Here is a 6,802-nt window from a genome sequence, read left to right as displayed (position 1 = left end):
AAGCTAATGTGCCCAAAATTTATCTCAATCAGCTAGTCAATATCACAAAACCTTTTATTTTGCTGCAGAAATTACATTAAAAAATAACAGGTCAGGTGTAACAGAGCTGACACCACGACATGATCACGGGATTTAAATATATTGCATGACCTTGTTCTGACCTTTCAATGACCTGGCTATGACATTTCCATGACATTTTAGAACCTTTCCATGACATTTTATGACCTCTCCGTGACCTTGCTGTGACCCCGGCCTAGTGCTGTCGTGACCGCGTCGTGTCAAACCGTGCCCCCCCCCCCGCCCACACCATCTGACCGCGCCCTCACGCCCTCACACGTGATTGGAGCTAACGAACCCCAGCCTCCGCGCCCCAATGACATCATCAAGTGACCAGCGTTCTTCAGAAACCGCCAGGTCCGTGGGAGATTAACTGACGCCAACCGAGCGTGACAATGTCAGTCGTGACACGTGTTGACGCGGTGTCATTGTGTCATTGTGTCACATGTAACAGACACTGACTGATGGCTCGTTGACGCTCGATGACGCCGGTGTTCGATGACGCCCTGGCAGACGCACACTGAAAACAATTCAACCCGCGGATTGCGAGTTGGCCCGGGTATCGCGGGTATTTTGAAGAAATTACCCGCTCTGCGCGAGTTTTTGCTGCCGGGTAGGCTGACTACCCGTTTAGCTTCCCGCGTTTCGCAGAGCACCCCGTTATCATCGTAGCTTTCACCCGCTTCACGGGTGTCAACGCCCGCTATACTCGGGTAAAACAGCAACCCGTCATGCGCGGATACATGAAACCTCCTCTGGCGGGGTCAATCACTCGTCCGCAGCGGGTTGTGGCTGCAGGCCTTACTCGCGCCCACGGAGTAAGCGCATCACGCAGGTTTTGCATCGTGTAACTCGCTGCGCCAAGGTAGGTGACATGCTATACGCAGGTTGCCTTAATCACGCATGTGTCATGGCAGATATCCCACTGATGCACGGCATTGGTTTTGAAATTAATACTTTTGACTTCGACGCTCAAAAGAGTGTTGAAATGTGAAGCGCCACAAAAGTCGCTTTTCGGCTCGGCTGCGTGCTTGTGCAGGCCTTGTGCAGGGGTAGAGATGTGCAAGGCAATTGTAATCGTAACTGTAACAGCTGTGGGGCTGCGTTCTGTGAGTTAGGAGGGTACTTAACGGGCTTGGGACATTTGAATCATTGTTTGGATGACGTCACGTCTTGGCCGGCAGAATATTTCGCTGGAACGCTCAGAAGAATATTCTGCAGTCCGCGAATCTGGCGCATTGTGGTGAAGTTTGCAGACCGTTCTTAGCACATTTTATTGGTAAAAATAAGCCTGGATAAATAAATCTTTCCCGATGCAAATGAAATATTTGTCCAAACTATTCCTTAATATTTAAAACATTATACGCGGATTCATGTCAATTGTCTAAGATAAGCCTTTTTACTTTCTGTATTGAGTCCGCCGTCAGTTCTTCATTTTAATCTGATATACACCGACATTTCAGTCACTTTGCGTCAGGTCGCCTGTGGCGCAGTTGGTAGCGCATCGGTTTGCAATATCAAAGATATCGGGTTCGAATCCCGGCGATGGCGGCGTTTTCCTTCTTGAACGCCGCCACTGGAGGGTACTTTACCCTCCAGCTGATTTGGACACCCTACCAGCGGATATTTGTACTCGCAGAAAGCGAGTTCTCAACCCACGCAGCGCAGGTAATACGCCATGTGCGGATTGTGTACCCGCTGCGAACGGGTAGGTTGCCTTCTGTGTGTGGGTTGAGTCCCCATCCTATGCGGGTTAGGTACACAATATACTCGGGTTGACAGCCTGCGATATGCGGGTAAACGCACCCGCTGGTAGAGTGTCAAATTAGGTGGTGGGTAGGTGTACCCGCCAGCAGCGGGTTTTACTCGCTGTACGCGGGTTGAATTGTTTTCAGTGCACCAATGACGCATGGAGGCCACCGGCGGCGACTAGTGACGCGCCGATGACGCGATGATGACGCGATGATGACGAGCTTATGACGCCCCGCTGTGTTGCGCAGCCCCCGTTCACGAGCTTCAGAATTCCTTTACCGTGACGTCATCACGGCGCATGAATTTTCCTTCACCCATAGAAATGCATGCAAAGCATGGTGTGTTTCAGGCGGGCTAAGGAGAAATCTAAGGCCTACATGTGTTCAAAAGACGTACCACTAAGCCAATGGATTCGTCTCATTACGATAAATGGGGTTGAAATCGAAAAAATCGGCCTATATTTGACTAAAATGGGCCTATCAAATGGTCCTTGCAACTCATAATGAAGGATTTCCTCTGCGTTAAAAAAATTGTTTCTTGTGATTTTTATCAGCTACAGGGGAAATCCTTCATGATTGATACCAGATTACTACCATATTCCCTCGCATTTCTGTTGCGCATTGCCTCACAAATCAGAGTTTTGGGAAGTTTATATTAATTTAATTGTCATATTTCGACTGATTTTGGCAATTTTCAATTATTTCAACGCAGCATGGATCAGATAGCTCTCATAGTTTGCTGAAGAATGTGGCTTTTGCTTGGTTATTTTCAAGTTATCTGTGATTTGGTGCGCCGTGATCGTAGCATATATCAACTTTAAAAATTGAATCAACTTTTGAAGTGAAGTTCACATGAAAAATCAAAAGTTCAAGCATCATAATTGTTTGAACATAATGGTGCAACATGTGTCTCCCAGATGGAACTTATATTTCAATTAAAAACTGAAAATGGAAAACAGAAGATGGATCTGCGGAGTTACTGAGATCACAAGGTGCTCTTGATTGTTGGTAATTGAAGATGTTGAGAGAACTTGTGAATCTGCATACCAGTCCTGACTTGCTTGATTGTTTAAAACTATTTTAATTCTCATAATTGTGTAATGTGTAGTGACTGTGCACACTGCGCAGCACATGTGCGCAGAAATGTGCAGGTGGCTGGTAGGTGGGTTTAACTTCGGAGATGCGAATTTGGATGTCAGTTACAAAATTAATGGTTATGCCTTGTAGAGTAAGCTCTGCTGTTTTTTTGTAATTGTCTTTTTTATAATTGTAACCTACAATGCTGTTAGTTTCATTTTTATTTAAATGCTCGACCAGAATTTGCACTTGTTCATGCATGAATGGTTAAGTTTGGGGTGTTTATTCAACCCTGACTGCTCAAGTTTTCAAAGGCACATGACACAGCACGGCTAGATCAGCTGGTACCTACCTGTTGACTATTTTTGTTTTTGGTGGTGATGTGTTTGCTGTTTGTCTTTTGCAAGGTGGTCAATGAAATAAAATAATGCATTATTTTGGAATGTTTCCTTGACAGAAGCCAGGAGCCGGATTGATGTGTGCTGGTGAATGAGATGGTTCAAAAGCATTATCTGATGTTTTTCAATGTGCATAAGCCATAACATCCCTTTCATACGTTGAAGTTTTAATAGCTTCTCAGTCTCTGTCATTTTCCTGAAATATTGGTGTACAGTAGATAAGAGATATCAGTACCTTCTCAGAGGTACCTGCCTTCTGCTGGATGAATATTTAATTGGTTGGACGAAATGGACAGGTAGCCTTATGATAATGTAATGTGAAATCTTCTTTCTATAAAACTTTGAAAATGAAGTTCTAATTATTCATATGTGCATACATTTTTGATGACTAAGAAAGTTTTCCACAAGAGTAGAAAATGTGGGAAAGTCTATCAAATAACACATTCTGGAGGCTCAATGCTGACAGAGTGCTGCCTTAAAGAATAACTGACTTGCTGGGTTACGAATATTTCTTTATTTTTAATTTTCAAATGTAATGTACAATACATTGCAGTGAAATAACAAAATAGTGCAGTAAAATAGTATTGGCGACGATCAAACAACACGTGCGCCATTGATGTCTGCAAAAATTGCTACCAGATTGCTACCAAATCCGTGACGTCACCACGGCGCCTTTATTTCCCTAGTGAACCAACCTGAGTAGTAAAGTAATCTTGGTGTTGCGAGCCCCCCCCCCCCCCATTTGACGCTGACCAATAGAGGTGTTCGTGTGTTATACTTGTCCAGTAGAAGGATGATGGGGTCGGGGGAGGGGAAGGGGAGGGGAGGACTGTGGCAGGAGGTACAGCGTTCGGTCGCATTTGGTCGCTCCGCCGCTTATTACAGATAGATGAAGTAATAATGACTGGGGCGGCGACTGTAATAGCGAAGGAGCTATTTGTTTTCCAGTGGTGATCGTGGCATGACATAAGGCTCAGTAATTGCACTGAGCGGTAGTTTAGTTTAAAGGGACCCTCCCACCTTAACATTAGTTTTGAGTTGAGATAGCCAAATTGGTGGCCATGGCCTGCAAATACCGGTTTGGGCACTCACAACATCGAGAAATGCTTTAATTCGAAGATATGGAATTTCAAACTTGCAGTTTTCGGATTCTAAGGGGCTAATGCATTGGTATGCCCCCTTAGAATTTGTGACGTCAGCGGAGATCTAACGATTTTTAAATCTTAGACTAAAACCATCGTTAACACGTGGTGGTATACGCTGCTTTGCGCGCAACGTCTGCCGCACTTTAAGGCTGCCAAATTATCGCTTCCAAATAAAGTCGCTAGTAACAGGGAGATCCCAAAAAGTAAACAAAAGTAAAAGCCTAATATCTTGAAAACCAGTGAATATTTTTCGGTGAAAATTGGTAGATATTCGTTTTCGCTCTTTCTGAACCAAGGGACATCACTTTCATGCCAATTCATTAACTTTTTTGAAGGTGGGAGGGTCCCTTTAAGTAAATATCTAGTTACAGGCTTTGAAGATATCTCTGACATTTGCATTGTTCAGTTCCGGTAGTTTAGTTTAAGTAAATATCTAGTTACAGGCTTTGAAAATATATTTGTCATTTGCATTCTTCAGTTTCAACGTTGTGAGTTATTTTGTCAAGTAAAATACACGGTATTCAACATACCACTTTCCGTTGCAAAACATGACGCTAACTTTTTATTGAGTAGGCATTTACGCAAAAAAAAAACACACACACACACACAGCTTACCATAAAACGCACAAACGATGCCTTTTTTGTCTCCGATCAAGATGGTACCCATAATTTTTTTTTTATATATTTAGCTCCCTAACCCTACCGATCATCATTGCGAAGTCCCCACTACACGTGTGGTCACCGTATGGGACAGTTTCAACACGCCGGTCCATCACCAGAAGAAAAGATCCGCCTCAGACAAATGATCGTGATGTTATCACTGGGCTGGACACGGTCGACATTTGCTCAGCACCATTGATCATTTCAAGGTGCCGGGTACAGCCCGGGCCGGCCAGCGCGCGGTGCCTTCGAGTTTTGTGAACCGTGAAGACGGTCAAACGCAACCGCTCGCACGCTTCAGTGAGGAGAGATACATGGAGATACGCCGGTAATAAAATCACGATGTCTGATAGATTTACATACCAGGTGTTTGTCTTACAATACAAAACAAGATAATATGGTCTCAGGAATCGTCTCTTTCAATTTCATATTTACATTTTTCGAAGACTTCTTTCATCTGTATGAAAGCAGAACACATCTATTCGAATCCGACTTACCTAAGTACGATGGTATTTCGCGCTCACGACTCATCTTATCATTATGTTGATGTGTTACGATGCAATATCACTATGCAATGACAAATCATCGTCTTGGGAAACCTAAAAATAGAATGCTGACGATGGTAATCATATTTACGGTTGTAATTGATACCAGTAAGCTGTAAAGCGCCAATGACGTCAATGACGACATCAATAAAATCACTGTTGTCACCTTGGTGGCGGTGCGTGCCAAATTGGGCATTGAATGCCCAAAACTCTGTAGGTATCTTTTGGCTTTTGATACAAGCTGGAGTTGCATCCTTTTTCACATACTTGCAGGTTGTCAACACAACAATCTACCGGTTACCAATGCAACGTCACCGGATGAATGTAAAAGATGCAGATGCGTTTGGAAGGCGACAACCTCAGCCTTGTGCCCGCAGTTGTTTCGCTAACGAGTTCTTACAATTACATACAATATATGTAACGTTATTTCATCACTTATTGCTTCATAAATATTCTGTCATAAGCGTTTTGGTTCACTGGTCGTCATATCAGCCACGGGTCAGCAACCACCGCGCCGGCTCGGCAGGTTTCACAATATTGTCTCCTATGACCTTTCCTCATTGACCTGACCTAATCATCACACAGCGTGATGCTAACGGCATCCTACATAGTGCATCAAAAGGCACAATAATCTTTGCAATGGCACATAGTACACTTTTCGATTCTTTCCAGCGTTTTCGTCAACGGCACGGCATTACTTCCGCCTTTCTTTGCGAGGGGGGGGGATGTAAGGCGGAGGGGGCCGGGGGGGGGCAGGTTGGTGGGTCTCTGTATCCTTCCCGTATCTACCAGTTCACCATCTCATTTTCTGCCATGCCTGGATAAAACATGCGACCGTTGCCGCACGTAGTGACTTTTTCTGCCCGTACAAATTAGGCTGAAATTACGGCCCGTCCAAATAGGGCTCAAGTTACGGTCCGTATAAGACTGCAGCATTTCGAGCCGTACATTTACCATTACATGTAATGGTACAGCTGCAGCCGTATAAAGCTGCCGTTACCGTCCGTATAAAGCCACCATTACTGCTAGTGTAGATACTCCATTGCCGTCCGTACATCTTTTTTTTATTCAGGCCTCCCTCCAACGGGCACTTGTGGCCCAATTACAGGAGGGCTCCTCCTCCTCCTGGCCCTTGTTCACCACCCCCCAGGCTACGGCTGAAGTGGGAG

Source organism: Amphibalanus amphitrite, unplaced genomic scaffold (genome assembly GCF_019059575.1).
Source record: "Amphibalanus amphitrite isolate SeventyFive unplaced genomic scaffold, NRLGWU_Aamphi_draft 001025F_arrow, whole genome shotgun sequence".
Classification (NCBI taxonomy): domain Eukaryota; kingdom Metazoa; phylum Arthropoda; class Thecostraca; order Balanomorpha; family Balanidae; genus Amphibalanus; species Amphibalanus amphitrite.
The sequence above is the reverse complement of the archived record's forward strand: the minus strand, read 5'-3'. Positions refer to the sequence as shown.